Source organism: Lepisma saccharinum, chromosome 3 (genome assembly GCF_977018435.1).
Source record: "Lepisma saccharinum chromosome 3, izLepSacc3.1, whole genome shotgun sequence".
Lineage (NCBI taxonomy): Eukaryota > Metazoa > Arthropoda > Insecta > Zygentoma > Lepismatidae > Lepisma > Lepisma saccharinum.
In genome coordinates, this window is record NC_139231.1 from 31,560,844 (window position 1) to 31,578,549 (window position 17,706).

Sequence of the window (17,706 nt, forward strand, 5' to 3'; positions counted from 1 at the left end):
TCAGTAAACGAAACTCAGGATTTGTTGAGCGAGTTGCACAGAGAATTATGAAAGTTCGAGTTCGGAATCTTTTCATCAGCTCTGCTTGCCATCTAAACATTGTTATTGCCACACATTGTTTTCATTAAGTCCACGCAGGCTAATATGAAATGGAAAGCGAACCACTGTGCATTGTGTCTAATGGTGCAAACGTTGCCTGCCATAGATACCCTGTTGAGAAAAGTGAGGAGAACATTCCATTAATGATACTCCTGGTTCGAGTCCTATCATGGGCTTTGCATTGTGACACACTTCATCAGATCATCATCCATCCTTATTGTCGTGACCAGCCTAGAGAGTTAAAAAGCGACGTCAAGATAAAATAATAAACCATTGTTTAGTAAACAACCACCGCATGTTGCATAGTATTTTTATTAACAGGCTGTGTGGAGTTTAGGCCAGTGGCATACCCAGGATCTTCGTAAGGGGGTGTGCCTTATTTTTTATTAGTCAATTCTGTATTTTGCCATTTTTCGTTCATTTTAGTTCTTTTTCAAGAATTCTGGGCCAAAGGAGTGAGATTGTAGCTACCGTGGCACGCCTCGTGTTATAGACGGCTGTATCTAGCCTCTAACGCAATTGGTTTCTGCACTTTGGGCGAATTATCAGCCACGCGTTGGCAACACTGCAAGCAGTTTTTGAACATTGTTCATTTCTTGTCCCGCGAGGAAGTATGGGCGCGGGGAGATCAAGGAGCGTGAGATTTATGTTTGTTGTGCGGCCACCCCTCCACGTCGCCTCTTTAGGAAAGAAAGGGACGAGAATGCCTTGACGCCGTGTGGTTTCTCCCGGATTACGTCATCGGCGGATATCCAAATAGAAAGCGAATCGATTTAAGGCTGAACTTTTGTCCCTCTGAAAAAGGGGGCGGCGGTGGAAGACGTGGGTGTTCCCAGCACCTTGGCGTAAATGCGCAAGAAATAATGTGCGGTCGGTTTAGGAGACCGTTTGCGAGCCTGTGATTTGCGAGCCTGTGACACTCAATGCGTTTTACTTTGAACACAGAGAACTTACGTAAGAATCAATGAGATTGTTTTGCGATTGAATTCTCGGATAAGTTAGTTGTATTTGTTCATACCGGGGCTGATGGAGAAATTAAACACTATGTACATTATCTCTGCCTTGCTCTTGCGACACAATGATCTTTACCATATAAACTATCAATGTCAAGGTGCTGACTAAAACCATGTAACATATGGCAGTTACATTCTATAAAAGTGGCTCCAACTTTTGTGTGACCCCAGGTATTGAACCATACAGAGACCACGATTGAATGAATCATGGATATAGTAACAGCTTTATAGTCAGTTTTTATGTAGAACTAACTGACCCTGTAAATTGCTTTACGCGCACAATTCTTATCTTATTATTTTTTTAGCCTTAGCACGCTTAATCAGCGTCTAATATATTGAGGCACACTATTTATAGACTTATTTGGCAGCTTTATTTTTCAGTTATGTTTATAAATGTGTTCTCATGTCATTTAGAATTTAGGTAGAAATCCAGATTGATGGATTAAGAGAGAGAATAATAGTATGGTTATCCTTGTGTTGATTGATTTGGTTTATTTTACTCCGCTTTTCTGCCACTTTTGGCTTATCGCAAAGATGAGGAGTTATGATGTGATGGAATTTGTGAAGAAACACTCACAAAGAATTCTCGGGCCTGGATTCGAGCTCGGGACTCCCGGCGTCGTAGCGCGCTATTCTAACCATTCCGCCACGGAGGTCGACCTTACCCTTCTATTGTTTGTAACAATTTGATTTTATCATCATGCCCAGTGCCGTAACAAAGGTGAGTGGTGAAGTACATAATCCACCCTTTGATTCATTTATATAACAATAATAATAAACACCTCGGCAGGTGATCTGGACGAGGAATTTTTCCAGACATTGACCTGTTTCTGCGCGGCTCAGAAGACCACCAGCCTCGTATCAATAAATACCTGGGGGTAGGGGTAGTAATGGCGGCCGAGCGTGATGCTGATCACATCGTCCACCTATGACTAAGATCAAGAATATGTGGAGCTGTACCTGTACATCACCCCATGTGCCTTCATGGCATGATGTGTGCACATGCACAGGGCTGCCTTTACCTTTTTTTTTTACCTAAAACTTAGAAACAGGGCTGACTACTTAAAAGCATCCTCGGTACGCCGCTGATCAAACAACAAGAGGTCCAGAGTTCGAATCCTTATCAAGGCACGCGTTTATTCTTTGTACTTGGTCGTCGTGGTGAACTTACAGAAAGGTAAGTAAGTGCCAAATACTCGGTGTGCGTGTCTTCGTAACTGTTAACCCATTATTCTTGTGGGCCAGTGCAGTCTTCCCACTGACACTTAAAATTTTCATTGGCGTTTCAACGAAGCCATCCTGCTTAAGTGCCTGCCTGCCTCTTACCGTGATATTTCAACGTATCCACTTTTTTTTTATTTACCAATGAGATTCCGCGTGAGTCAGTGTCGTGCCAGATTTGCTTTTCTAGCCCCGAGGGGGAATCGATCCTCGCATGTTCATTGATCTCGACTTGCTCCTTGTCACGTGCCCTAATGTGGTTAAATAGCCGAGATAAGGGGGTTGGGGTCCCTGGAGCCGTGTGGCCGGACGGTGCGTTTCTGCCGGTTGGGGGAGGATCCGCTCTCGTGGCCTGGGTCACGCGACGAGATAGGTAGACGGTGACGCGGTTCGATTCCGATCAGCTTCGACAAGGTGGTAAAAAATAGTGTTTGAGAGGAGAGCTGCTAATAAATAGAAAATCACGCTTCGTTGGTTATTTTCAAGAACGGTGGAACTGGCGCGGATGTCGTCGTATACGCATGTGGAGTAAGGGGAGACAGATTAGTTTTCCGCATTGAGCTATTGACAATGTGTATTTTAAGCTGTTTGTTGTTCACAAGGGCAGCCAAATCCTTTAAATAGCTCTCATATTGTAATTTATTGTTTGTTTTTTTAGCTTCGCATGCATCTTTTAGCTAACCGCGACGATGAGAATGAATTAGATGAAATTGATGAAAAGACCACGACAGGGCTCGAACCTGTGACCGTCGGCGCCTAGATCGTAGTTTGTGGTGACAGAAATGAATATCAACCATTTAAGATCGTAGTTACCTTTTTATGTTATTTTAAGCCACCGTGCTCTCTTCGTAGGGTGTGACTACCAATAAACCCTGTACTGAATTTTGCAGACTTACGAGGCCTGCCGTCTTGAATCAGCAGCCAAGATAATCCTCTGTGGGACCTATCTTGTGTTTCTCCCTTCATCAATTGCGTATCACCATTCATCCCCATCTTCGCGATCAGCAGAAGGTGCCAGAAAACCGAAGTAAAATAAAGCAAATCAATCAAGTCGAGACTCTGTGCTGATCACATCAACTCCTGTATTGCCGTAATCGAGATTGTGCAGAGCGGTGACGCTCCTCCATCGGCAGCGACACCAAGCAATGTATTTTCCTGTTCTGGTTATTTTCACGTCGCTTTTCTACCTGTTTGGTTAATCCCGGCGTTGAGAATGAATAAACTGAGTTGGACAACCACAATAATGTAATGCCTGACCAGTATTCGAACCCTGTACCTCTGGCTTGGTAGCACGTTACGCTGACCACTCCGGTACAGAGGTCCCCAAATGGAACAGCCAACGTGCTCAGAATGCTGCTGAAGAAACTATCCTAGTGCCGTTCTCTGTTGGTTGAGTTAGCTATGTTAAGTTGCTAAGAGTCCGTACTGAAGTTGATAAGTATATTTAACCAGAACTTAAACATGGTACTACAATCCCCAAGCACTAGAAGATAATGAACTTAGGTTAATAAATCAATCACATTTATGCCTAAAGTTAGTTACACTCATTGTTCTTTCAGTGCCGGCAGACATCGGCATTCTGTCAGTATATCATTGTCGTGATGCAAATGCCTGATGGCAGTGCGCTAACTAGATCTCATGATGTTTTGTTCAAAGTGCTCCACAGTCCGCACGCTTGTAAGTTGCTGACCATGTTATTATTGTCGTAAAATGATGCTCATTTAAAAACGGAGGTTTTTTCGTCACTCAATCGTTGGCAGCGTTTCGTGTTTTTTTTTGTTTATCCTTGAGGGGTCGGCAACCTTATTCGCTATCCTCTTCTCTTTCACCTTGAGTGTGACTTCCCAACAGAGGCACCTTGAAGGATTACTTTCACCTGGCGTCCGATAAGTGCTGCCCTCTGCGAGTATATCAAAAAGGGTGTAACTAACCAAACATCTCGAAGTGAACGCGGGGCAGTGTTTCCACTGCGGAGGGACATTCTAGTGGGATATTTTCCCCAGAGGGACATTCTTTACGGGTTTTTGAGTTTCATGTATATTGTTTCCGCCATACATAAGCGCCCTCGGTCTTACTGACCTCTGATCAGTGCGTACTTTTGGGGGTTAGGGGTAAAGGCAGCCAGATCATGGTGCTGATCACCCCCACCTCCGAGTTGTGGAATGCATGGCACATCTACGCCGTGTATGAGTTTTATTTTTATGCACTATCCATTTCTGATATTTTGCAGTTTTCTCATTAAAGTACCATGGTTAATTGACATGTGTCTTCAGTGAATGCTTTCATTTGCCCCTGTAGCTTATTGAAAATGGTGGCGATACTTCATCTGGCTACTTCGTTGTGAAAACCAAGAACTGAAACGCACGTGTCGCTGTTCCAACAGTGATAGGGTAGAGGAGAAGGCTAGTCATGTGTGTTCTCACTTGGGGGGGGGGAGCTTCTAGTAATCGCCACGGTTCCTAAGAAGGTAGGAGAGGAATCAAAATTCAATTGAAATAAAGCTTTGCCAATTTCTTTACAATGAGGCTGATGTACATTGTCGTCATCACTTGTCCTAGAAAATTGAGGGGGAGAGCAGAGGGAATTTCCTCCCCATTTCAGAATAAACCAATGATTTGCACTAATAGAACTTTATTTTAATGTGTTGAAAGCTATAATTGCACTACATAAGTGTCAACTTTGTATTATTTTCTTCCCTTTTCTGACGCGTTTGCCCAATCGCGACGATTAGAATGAATGATGATGATGAAATGCTGTGTCGGCCTCAGTGGCGGAGTGGTCAGAATCATACGTTATGCGGCCAGAGGTTCCAGGTTCGAACCCCGGTTTGTCTTGAGTGTATCATTGAATTTGCCTCCATCATTCATTCTATTTGTCGCGATGAACCCAAGATGATGATGGAAACTGGTTTAAGATAACAGAAAAAGAAAGAAAGAAGGAATTGTTACATAAATGGACATTCACAAACACATGCTGACAAGATCCTCCGATAATTATTTGCCTGATGATTCAGGCGTCAGAGCGTCTTTAGCCTGCAAGAATATAGTTTGCAGTGTGTACTACGTAGATCAAAGGTTGAGGAGTATCAAATCTTTGAGATGAGGGGTAAATCTCGAAACAGTTCGGTTAATCCAGGACTCAAAAAATGTTCTTTATAATAATTGTTTGTTTGAAATGGTTTATATTGCGCAGATAGTAACTACAAACAAAATAATATAGGCCTATCGTAATTTGAAAACAAAAAATCTAGCATTGTAGAAAACCGATGTAGATGCACACTGTCGGAGAGGGATTTTTACGCACTGGAGGGAAATTGTACCCTCGTGGGGTGCCAACACTAGCGTAACGTGGAACGAGAGAACCACAGCCGGCGTTTTTCCGTCAGCGTTTCCGAGCGTCCCGCTCCCTTACGACAGCTGTCAGTGCTTGCCGCATGGCAGACAGCTTGCACTTGAATTTGTGCGTGCGTGTGTGAATGTTTTCCCGCGCGTTTAATTCCTCACCGTGGGAGTAAGATGGTCACCGCCGGGAGGTGAAGGCCAGCGAGGTTCGCGGGTGTGAACCTCCTTTTGCCCGCCACAACACCACCACGCCGCAGCGTTTCCACCGGGATTGTTGTCATGGCGACAGTGGGCGCCGATCGTCTACCTTCGCCGTCCTTGCGTGCACCGTGTAAGGAGGCGGGGAAAGTTGTCTTTAGTGCCAAGTGATTGACAGGAAGCCGTGCGTATCGTCGGACGAATGACCCAGTGAGTATTACTATTATCTATACCTTAGTTTCACTTCGTGTGTATGTATTGGTATCATTGTTCGTTGCGTCCCTTTACACTGTCTCCAACAGAATGTACTTAACGGGTCCGAATCCGTCCCAAAATTTGTCAAATTACTACACTGCGTTACAATGATTTTTTTACATAAACCTTTTTTTAAGATGTATTTATTTCGGAGTACTGAATTCGAAACTGACAGTGTCGATTGACTCTTGCTTATCATGTTTGGCAGAGGGTGTAAATGTAACAACTCGCAAATGTTATGCCGTATGGCATATATGCAGGAACTTTTAAAATAGCAGAGCGTTGATTGCTGTCCGAAATAACTTATAATTGAATTAAATCGCATGCTAAACACGTTTTTCATTCATATACTAAGTTGTGATATGATGCAAATTTAGCATTTCACGTATTTTTTTAATGTTTCCTGCAATTTTTTACCACATTTTGCAGATAGATAGAAAACTCTGCTCTAGTTTCTGAAATTTCGCAGGAATTCTGTGTGCATTTTCTTTGCATACGTGTAAAGACAAGACATATTGTCATAAAAATCTCGTGAGTGCGAACAGAGGATGTAAACGATATTGCATTCAAAGATTTATTAATGTTCTTTTGGAGGGGAGTACTCCCCGAAATCTTTATTTTGTACGTCATTCTGTGTCTGGTCTTGAAGCAACCACCTTCTCTACGTTAAATGTCACCGTGCGAATTGACCTTGAGATCTCGCAGTGAACGCGAGACACCCATGTCTTTACCAGGATTTCGTCATCATCTTATAACCAAAGGGTCCTGGGTTCGATTCTTTGATAGATACACGTAGTGGTTCGGATCTCACTTTAGGCTGCATGTAGTCTCGATTAGCGTTACTTGTTTATTAAGTGCAAGTAAAACAACAACAAAATAAAAACTCTGCTCAACTTATCCAGGATGTGGACCGATAATGGCTGTAGATATTAGGGGTGAAAATTTCGTCATTTCCGGACTAAGTTTGGATTCTAGGATAAGGCTGTTTGCAGAAAACCCCTGGCCTGGATGTCACAACCTGGATAGACCGCAGAGTGGTTGGGCCTACTTCGAAATGACACTGTAGACCAGTGTTGCCAGAACCATTGAGCACACTTTTCCTTTCCTAGGGACAAAATTTCCTTTTTCCACACAGAATTTCCCTTCAGCTTGGAAAAATTGAAATATTAATCACAAGATGTAATCAAGTATAAATATTATTTCCATTGACTCCATAGCAAACGTCAGTGTACATAAATTACTAGGATTGATGGAATAAATTCAAATAAGGGAACAACAAAACACCGAAATTAATTGTGTCAGATCGTACATTTTGGAAGAAAATGTTGGGAGATTTTATAACAATAGTTAACATTAGGTGTGAAAAGTTGAATTGCTCCTTATAATCAATTTTGGATGCCCTCAAAGGAGACTGAATACAATATCAGAGTCGCATATTTTCAAATTTCCTTTTAATTTCTATAGTTTCATAAAATTTATTGAAAGTTTTACGTGAATTCAGCTGTGCCGAGGGAAATTTATCTTCATGTGGCAACACTGCTGTAGACCTTTCCCACCAAGGAATCTTCTGTTCGGATCCTAGTTTATATTTGGGGTTCAGTCTAAATTACCTAACCTGCGCATCAAGTGGATCTTCCACGGGGTATACCCAATAAACTGCATTCTTGTAAGCTAACTAGGCTTATAGTGGTATGGCCAATGCCAATAAAAGTTCCAAAATTGCCTTTAAAAAAATAAAGGTTTGACATGCTTGTACTAGTTATCACTAAGCTCGGAGTTGTATGGAGCCAAAACATGCGAAATGTGTTTATTGAAAGGTTGAGTGGATTTCTCTGAAATTGTCAGACATCGCTCTCTATGTGGCGGTGCACAGTCTTGCTTGGAAAAAAAACTCGTGCATCACATGAACCGCAGTAATGCCGTTTGATATGTCATTTGCAATTCATGTCATAACGGGGTGTGAAGTTTGTACAGGCACCATGTATATTCTCGGAGGGAAGTAACTTTTGTTTCTTCGAGTTGGAATGAATTGAGGAATGTGAAAATCCCTTCTATTGAACCCTGCGTGAAGGGTGTTCTTGCAATATGTGCATTTTCAGTGCTTGGAAATGCCATTGCATAGAAGTTCACCTCATGCATTCTTCTGATACAAAGACCGTGTTATTAATGCCCTGAGGAGGCGTGCAGACTTGTCCCCTTACACAGAACAGTAGTCTATTGTGTAAAGAACAAAAACTGATGTTTTGTGTGCCGTGCTCGTTTATCGGCAGTAAATATTCTGTTGGCAAAGCGAAGCGAAAGCAAGGTATCCTCGAACGACCTTGTTCGGAGAAGTCTAGTTAAAAAGGAAGCATTGTTTCAACGTATAACTGCGCGGATAAACGTTGCAGGTCGCTTCGGAAGCATTTGTAGCATAATACAGAATATTTTGAGCCAGCATCCGTTGCTGAGTTATTGTCGTGTATGCATGCATAAGGTCTTGTGAATTGTGTATATGTTACATTGCAATATGAAATGCATCTCCCACCTCCATTATCAACAGTTAACAGCAAAATTTATACCGCCCGGGAATTTCTCCGAATTCCGGGAAATATGCGTGGATTTTTGGAGAATTATCCTTGAAAACAAACATTTTGCTTGAATTTTGTCTGGGTCAAGGAATATTCACCCTGTAAACGCGCTTTACATGCAAAATTTTCCATATTTTGTTATTTTTTTACATTTAAAGCTATATGCAGACAGAGGCACAACCACGATTTTTTGTCGGGGGGGGGGGGGAGAGCAAGTACCAGGATAAATGTACCAACAATAATAATAATAATTATTATTATTATTGACTTGCTTTATTTTACTTCACTTCTTGTGCCACTTTTGGCTAATTTACGAAGATAGGGATGAGTGATGATATGGTGAAATTGATGAATGAAAGCTGTGATTCGAACCCGGGACCAACATTCTTCTTCTTATTATTATTATTATTATTAGTAGTAGTAGTAGTAGTAGTATCAAATACGTCATTACCCTCGTAAATTATGCAAAATGGGGGTAGAAGTTGTTGCTAAAGCATTTGTGTTCGAACAAGCTATTTGAATTATTTTTTCAACACGTTCAATTTCACATTAATAACGGAAACAAGCACACAAACTATTTTTGAAAGACAGAAAGTGCTTGATAAATGCATTCCAAATATAATTATTTTTTGCATTATCATGTATAACTTTCATGCACGATATGTTTCACATATATGCAACATGGAGCGACGTGTACATTAAATTGTGTACGTATTCAAAGTTTCTTTAATACGTATACAACATATATTATTTAAATACATTACACAACTTATTCATCCATCTCACAACATCCAACAGCAAGAATTACATAAATTGTGAGCCGGCCCCCGTGGCGAAGTGGTTTAGCATATCGCGCTACGACGCCAGGGGTCCCGTGTTCGGATACTGGCCTGAACAGGGGTGATTGTGAGTTTTCATTAATCAGTTTCGTCACTCATCCCCATCTTCGCAAGTTAGTCAAACGTGGCACAAGACGCGAAGTATGATAAATCAAATCAATCAATCAATCATAAAAATAAAAATTGTCCCAAATGTGCACGCTCCCTTTCCTCGAAACAATTGTTTATCCATTTAAAACAAAATCAAAAGACAAGTCTTATTTCTCTGTCTGGTAATTTACAATGCATCACATAGAACAATGATAAATTAATCATAAATTACGAACGAAGCGAGCAAGAAAATTTTTGGATCCAATTTTTTTTTGCAGGCTGAAATCAATATTGATTTAATAAGGCGCAAATAATTTTACACGACGCCAATGCATTCTCTTTTTTTTACAACTTTTGTGCCTCCCCGATGGTGTAGTTGTAACATCGTCGCCGTGTGATCAAGGGGTCACGGATTCGACACCCTGTTGAGGCACAGTGGTTCGGATCCAAAATTAATCTGTAGGTCCAGTCCCGATTAGCTATTCTGTGCGTAAAGTGGACTTACAACCACAAATCAATCAGTCTTACAACTTATTTTCATTTAGATCATTCGGCGCCCAGGGCCGACTCCCGCTCCTACCTAGCTATTGTTCTGAACTTGATAAGACTAAGAAAAGCAGGCAGGCATTGCGAGCAAGAAAATTTTACGAAAAGTATTTTTATTTTCATAAAATTTGCCCCCTGCAGGTACACTTGACCGTCAATGTTTGCCCCCCTAGAAGTCATTGCCCCTTGCCCCCCTTGTGGTTGCGCCACTGTATGCTTATGATTGTCGTATTACAAGATGTCTGAAAAGAGCCTATTTGCTTGATTTATAAATAAAGTAATTCATTGCAAAAGTATTTCTTCATTTGTATAATGTGATGATTCAAAAAATGCATGAGGAACATTTTCTTCATTAATTAGATGTTTAAGAAACCTCTTGTCTGGATTTCTGGTGGGCAAAGAAGTTCATGACAATGTTCCCCCTCAATGCTAAGCAGAACAAAATTAATTGACCTCTTCCTAAGGTAGGCCTGAATCATGAGAACTATACGCAGGCCAGTCACTGGTTAAGTTAAAATAATAGTAAAGGAAAAATAAATAAGTTACACGAGTACCACAATCCCAAAGGACAGCGAAATTTTGCCTCCCGTGGCCCTGGTGTAAATCGCCCTGAAGTCAGGGGGTCCTAGGTTTAAATCTTGATGTAAGCATGATCTCCTCTCGTTATGGGCAGATAGCCCCGAATACATGGCTACTTAAAAACCGGAAAAAGTCGAATATTCTTGTCCATTTTGGTGAGTGAATTTTACACAAATTTGTAAACCTAAAATACTACAGCATGTGTTTAGTATTTGAAACGAAACGCTTTAAGGTGTGCTGTCCCATGCATCTGGATCTAGTGTCTTCCAATCTGAAAATTTACCATATACAAGATTAAGGCATTGCATAAATGACCTGGAAATGTATTCTAAAACTTGGAAGCCTTGTAGCAGTTTTTCAAATCTTCAGCAGAAGACTGCACTGTCTCCATCCTCTTCTTTCAACCCCTACTTAATTAAATATATTTCGTTTTATTGAAAATTTATAATAGAAATGTGCAATATTAGCCGTTTGCTAGATATTTATTTCACTTTTTTTTAAAACATTCAAATCGGGACTCTTTACACATGGTAGGAATAGTGTGAGTGGAATGTTTCCGTATTCACGAAACTCAGATTTTTATGTTTAATCAATAATTATATCATTATTATTAACATCAGTGTTAACCAACTCTTCAAGAATTTACTTAATGTGTAGACTTGCTCGCAGTGCAAACAATCATCAGTTTATGTCATTGGCCTCCACTAGTTACTGCTGTGAAACATGCTCTGTGTACATGTGGGCTTTAAGGTTAATGGCAGTTTGTCGTGGCTGGAACTTTATCGCACGATCTCTTCACAGCAAATCGAATGAAGTCGAGTGGGTCGAAGGAAAGAAATGCAATCTCGTGGTCCTTCCATGAGTGTGTCCTTTTTTGTCGCGGTTTGGGATTAGCGGATTACCACATGTGCAGAAATAACAACTGGTTTCTGAGACTGTTTTGCAGCATGATCATGCGGAATAATTTACTACAGTATTTAAGCTCTGTGATGCTTACAAAGAATATAATGGTTTTGTAAACTAGACGTGTGTGTCTGTTAAATTTCAAGTGAGCAGGAACCCTGGTTCAGTAAGCAATTTCTATGTAATTTTAGATGATCTCTGCATGGAAGATTACGGGTTCGAATCCTGGCCTTGTGCTGGTGTTCCTTTGTGAATATCCCTTGGTGCATTTCTTGTATTAGCTTCCCCAAGGCGGTTGTGGTAACGTCGTCGCTTTGTCCCACTTTAACTGTAGGTCCAGTTTCGATAGCCTATCTGTGCATAAATTGGACTTAAAACGACAATTCAAACAAACATTTCTTATGTGTATCATTCTTTCTCGTCGTCGCGATTAGCGAAGTAGAGGCAGAAAGGCCATGCAATATAAAAATAGAGAATACTCTGCAGATCGTGGTGCTGATCCCATCACCTCCAGTATGGCCCGAGATCCAGACGAATGAAACCCACCTTCATGGCGCGGTGAATAGCTTTACCTATGTAACTTTACCCAATGGCATTCCTAATTATGGACCTCCCCGTTAACGTTATGGTAACGCTGTCTCCTTGTAACCAAAGGGTTCCGAGTTCGATCACAGAGTCACATAGTGGTTCGGATCCAACTTTAAAACTTGTAGGCCCAGTCCCAATTAGCTTATGTGAATAAAGTGGACTTTACGCAACTTCGACATCACTGGTCACCTTACTTTCCGATTATCGCCTGTATTATAATTGAAAATGACGCCTACGGAAAAGTATTTGTTACATGCAGGAAGAAGTATTTCAAAATATCCTTCGCTGCTGATGCAGGCATGGGTCGTTTTAAATTGTAAGTTTGCAGTTTCGTTTCCCAACGGCGGCACCTCTAGCAGCGACAGCTTCCCTAGCGAAGTAGTTTATCGCTTCTCCGTGACATTCATGCCAGTTAGGACGAAATCAAGGGTTCCGATCGATGAGGCATTTGTGTCTCCTAACCATAGGCTGAGAGATGTATATTATGTTCTTTCGGTTCGTAGATATCAGAGATCAAGTACTAACAAAGCCAGTGCGTGTTTCTAATCTAATGGTTATCGCTTTTACCTTGTAGTCCTAGGGGAATATGTCAATATTTCTATAGTCCGTGGGTTTTTAATGAAGGGAATATATGACTACCGTTAATATGTTGCTAGTGTAGTACACAATAACGTACTATCAGGTGTTTTGCCCACAATTGTGTCAGAAGACCTGTGTGACCAAGATGCCTACCGCTTTATGCACTGACTAACAAAATCCATCTTAACTCCTTTAATAGTGGTTTTGAAATAAATTTTATAGATACGTGTTTTGTTCAGAATTGAAAAAGGAACAAAAGTGATTCTTACAGTTTTTTTCATATCTCGCACTGTTATGGAGATATATCTAGTGAGAATATTTTGTGCCCTTTTCTGCAAGGATTCTATGCATATTTTACATTTACTTGACATTCTGCCATATAAATGGGAAAAATTACCGCCTGTGATATTTTGTTGATGCCTACTATTGTGGCGTATTGCCTGTGTGACATCATGCGCAACGGAATATATATATATATATATATATATATATATATATATATATATATTGTAAAAGTCGAAGAGGAAATACACAAGGCGAGGTTGTTTTACGTAATAAGGTATAAAGTGTATGAATGGCAACATATACATATACGAGGGGAGTTCGTAAAAGTTGCACGAAGAGAGAAACGATTGATAGTTGGGGCACATTTATTAGCTCTTTTCTATGTATGCACCTTGCAGGAGCACACATCATATCCCAGTGATGTACAATTCGCCATAGCATAACTGTGCCATTCTCAACTGTAGCTTTGCATAAATATTCCTTGTCTTGTCAGGAGTTATACCGTGTTCACTATGCGGTTAAGTCGCGTGCAAATTGATTAGAATGCCTTGAGACGAGGCTAAAGGCGAAGGTGACTGCCACAACCTTATCTCCGTGCATAATATTTTGTCTATGCTCGTGCTAATTCCCGTCTCGCGGAGATAATGTATCTTGTGTAAATTGTTTGGATTTCGAAGGATTCATTCATTCATGAATCCTAAGCTTTAATTAATAATGAAACATGAGATTGATGAATTCATTGTGATACTTTCAGGGTCGTCGCCAGAAGGTCATTAGCATTTGTTACGAGATTCTTATAAAGGGAAACCAGTTCGGCTGGCTCTGTCGAAGCAGTTTTAATTCTTTCGTCGCAGGTACTTGTTTTCCTGAAGGGTATAAAATGAACTAAACAACAGTAGCGGACAGGTTGCATTTCTTCTTGGTCGTCACTTTCTTCCTTCTTTATTCAGACGCGGCAGAATAATATAGGTTGGCTATAAAGCCTAGAGAACCAATAGGAGAACTGATGAAGAGCACATTTCCTTAATGAAAAACGTGCCACACATGTCCTCCATTAGTCTCAACGATTTAACGTCTTGAATTTTCTTCAAAATCTGAGGTCTTGAGCAGCCGTTACTGTGGTTATCCTTTTCTGGACGGGATCCAGGTTCCCGGTTTTCGCAGCATACACCTCAGGTTGTAAAATTCTCCGCGTGTCCAGGTGTTGAGATCAGTTGACATTGGAGCCCATTCCACAGGGCATCTTCCCCAAATCCCGCGTCCGGGAACATGAAACAACAACGCCATCCTTGTGAAGTAAGTTTACCGAACCTTTTCAACTAACGATGACAGTGGTAGCGTCGTCGCCTTGTAATCAAGGGGTCCCGGGTTCGATACCCGGTGGAGGCACAAGTGGTTCGGATCCCACTTTAAACTGTAGGTCCAGTCCCAATTAGCCTTACTGTGCATAAAGTGGACTTAAAACACCAAATCAATCCAATCCAATCAACTAACGATGACTCTAGACTGTAGAACAGGGATCATCAAACAGTTGATCGATCTAGAGCTACGCGGAGATAGTTCCTGTGTCTCGTGAAGGGTTGACTACACACCGCAGGTGCCGGTAGCGATCCTGAGGTTACTTTTGCAAAGTCCTTCATGCTGTTGCCCCCCAAATATAAGCCATGTCGAGGTTCCATAACAACAATCTTCATACGCTACAAGCATCGTCTTACGTGCAACTAAACCTTGACATTGGCGATTGTCGCAATACCACAGCCCGGTAAATTCTTTATTTTTCTTCAAGTCGATGCCCGATTCACTTTATACACGAATTAATATGGACCCTTCAGAAATATTTATCATGAAAATCATGAAGAGAAAGTCTAGTGCTTATAGAAATTGGTATAAGTAAGTTGTCAACCACTGGATGTAATGACCTCCTTTGGTTTCCTTATGCTAGTTAATCGATATATTTCCACAACAAAATATTTTGTTAATGAAAATGAAATTGAGCAAACTAAAATTGCCAGTTTAAGAAAAACCTTCCGCCGCCCCGTATAATCGATGGCAGGACCTGATACCGGGCTGCGGCCCGACAGTTGAAAAACATTGCTATATACCTATAAAACAACAGAAAAAGATGATGTTTCCAGCGAGGTCCCTGATTATACATAATTTTTGAACGCGCTCTCAGTGGAGAAGCTGATTCATGCCGACGTACGTGACAGAGCGGTCAGCGTAAAGCTAGGTATACATTGGACGATCAGCCGATGCAGGTCGTTCGACGATGTTGCCGGCGATTTCAATGTCGGTTGGAGGCGGGGCCAAAATCGGCCGATGTTTCAGCGGCAAAATATTAAAAGAATCGGCGTCGTCGCGAAACCCATCCCAAATGAAAAACATTTGCCAGTGTGTACACATGCTTGGCAACATCGGTCGGCGATTTCTCGATTCAGTCAGTGTTTTTTTTTGTATAATTCGCGGAAGTAATAAAAATATATTAATAGTGACATAATGATATTTTTATGAATAGTTATATAATTATATGACATAGTATTATATACTAAGGGTACTCACGATCTTTATTGAGCATGTTAAATGTTATCGTCGAGAATTAGAAAATTGCAAAGATTGTGAGCGGTACTTTATACGAGGCTTGCTATGTGTTATTTGCTAAGATAGGTTAGGTACGCTCCTTGTTATCTTTGAGGAACCAACAATACGAAACCGGGATTTTCACAAATAAACAAAACAATTAAAGAAATTAAAGATTGAAGCACGTTTGGTAATTTTGGGAGCTCAACTTCTCAAAATCAGATTTCGTCATTCGCACGGTTTTTGAACAAACTTCCATCGTTTAGCAAGATTTCGGCCAACAAACTGATCGCTGTGTTTCCCCCGTTTGTAAACAAGTTTTTTTTTTCCACCAGCGTGTTTTTTTTTTTTGTTTGTTTGTTTTTTTTTTACCCCGCCGCAACGCCACCAGCAGTAAGCATATCGTTTATTCCGATACGTACCACCAGCGGAGTTTGAAATCTGGAATCTGAGTCGGTCAAAACGTTTTGCTACGTGGACGCGCACGATCTAATCGTAGTCCTTGTGCCCGGATGATTTGGCGACGATCAGAATCGGCGTGCGGTGGGCGTATTCGTCCAATGTGTACCTAGCTTAAGGCGCTACGAATCCAGAGGTCCGAGGTTCGAACGCTGCTCAGGTATTGGTTGTCCTATCACCATTTCAACAGTCGTCCTCATCGTCGGAATGAACCCAAGAGGTAGAAAAGCGACGAAAAAAGCAAGAAATAGAAATCGATTCGGTCTCTTAAACGCTCCATTGCAGGGAGAATCCTTCAGTTGACATATTACCCGAGGGTGGCTTAATTCAAATACAGAATATTTGAAGCCGACTATCCCTCCTACTCCTCCGCGCGCATTTGTCGCTTCCTGGAGACCAAGGTCGTGCGCAGCTTCCACTTGAGGTGAGGTTTTATTCTCTCTTATTATTTATCAAGGCCCCGTGATAGATACTCCACGAACACCCACCCCGGGCACGTGGGAGTGATGAAGACAAACCGTGTAGGATCGCTTGACGTGGCATCGCTCCGTGCTTCGAACGAGAGGAGGAAAAGAAAAAAAGACCTTCTAGAGTGGGAGAAGTGGGCGGGCGAGATGGTCATTTGACCTTTAGAAAACTCCTGGAAGCGAGCGAGAGGGTAAACATGGAGATCGAGTATTTGCCGAAGGGCACTTGAATTGGAAGCTCGGGTTTTCTGCCGCGTCGAGGGTCGGGTTAACCCTGGACCATTTAGTTGAAGGACCTTGGCGTTTGGATTGGTTGTTTGTTCGTGATGCGAGTGATAGGTGTAAACCTGCATTTCGTGTTCGTGCAGTCCGTTAACCCTTCCTTAGAAACCCCTCCGACGCTGAGAGCTGATTTTTTTTCCTTTTATGTATTAGTTGCCGATACCACCTTAGTATTGGTGGTTTCCAGTCCGATTTTTAATTTATTTTTTTACATGCCAGTTTACATTGTTTGGTATGGTAGCCCGACAATTGCGATGAACACAGTTACAAGTGAAAGGGCGGGTGGACTATTGCGACGACATTTTAAATCTTTATCAAATTGAAGGGTGACTTAACACCCCGTACCTCTTGCAGCCAGTCCCCGTGGCGAAGCGGTTAGCACATCGCGCTACGATGCCAGGGATCCCGAGTTCAAATCCTGGCTTGGGTATGGATGTTTGTGAGTGTCCGTCCATTCATCAATTTCATCGTATCATCACTCATCCACATCTTCGAAAATTAGCCAAGAGTTTCACAAGACGCGAAGTAAAATAAAGCAAATCAATCAGTCAATCAATACCTCTTACAAGAGAATTATGTGAAATATTGATATTTTCGAATAGAACACTGATTCCTTTCACACTTTCTCCAGACTTGAGACTGGCAAGGTAAACGTAAACGTACTTGCATTACAACCATTTTAGGTTAGGTTAGTCATCCTGATCGCAATTGTCCTAACATTATTTTGTAAAATAACCTTAACCGTCAAAATCCATCGCAGTTGTCCGTGATGTGAGCTTCATCGCAATTGACCTAGATTCGTTTGTTATTCTTTT

At 41.4% G+C, this 17,706-nt stretch overlaps 1 protein-coding gene across 7 annotated transcripts in view; it reads left to right on the plus strand.

Annotated features, from left to right (window-relative positions):
* Nucleotides 1-17,706, plus strand: part of ash1 (histone-lysine N-methyltransferase ash1) — a 154,208-nt gene that overhangs the window by 62,404 nt on the left and 74,098 nt on the right. The window contains exon 1 of one of the 7 annotated variants that reach the window (XM_083118398.1): nt 5,801-6,082. The exons of the other annotated variants lie outside the window; for them this stretch is intronic. The gene's annotated coding sequence lies outside the window, so the exon portion shown is untranslated. Of the gene's footprint in view, nt 1-5,800; nt 6,083-17,706 lie in introns of those variants that run through there. 7 annotated transcript variants of the gene reach the window in all.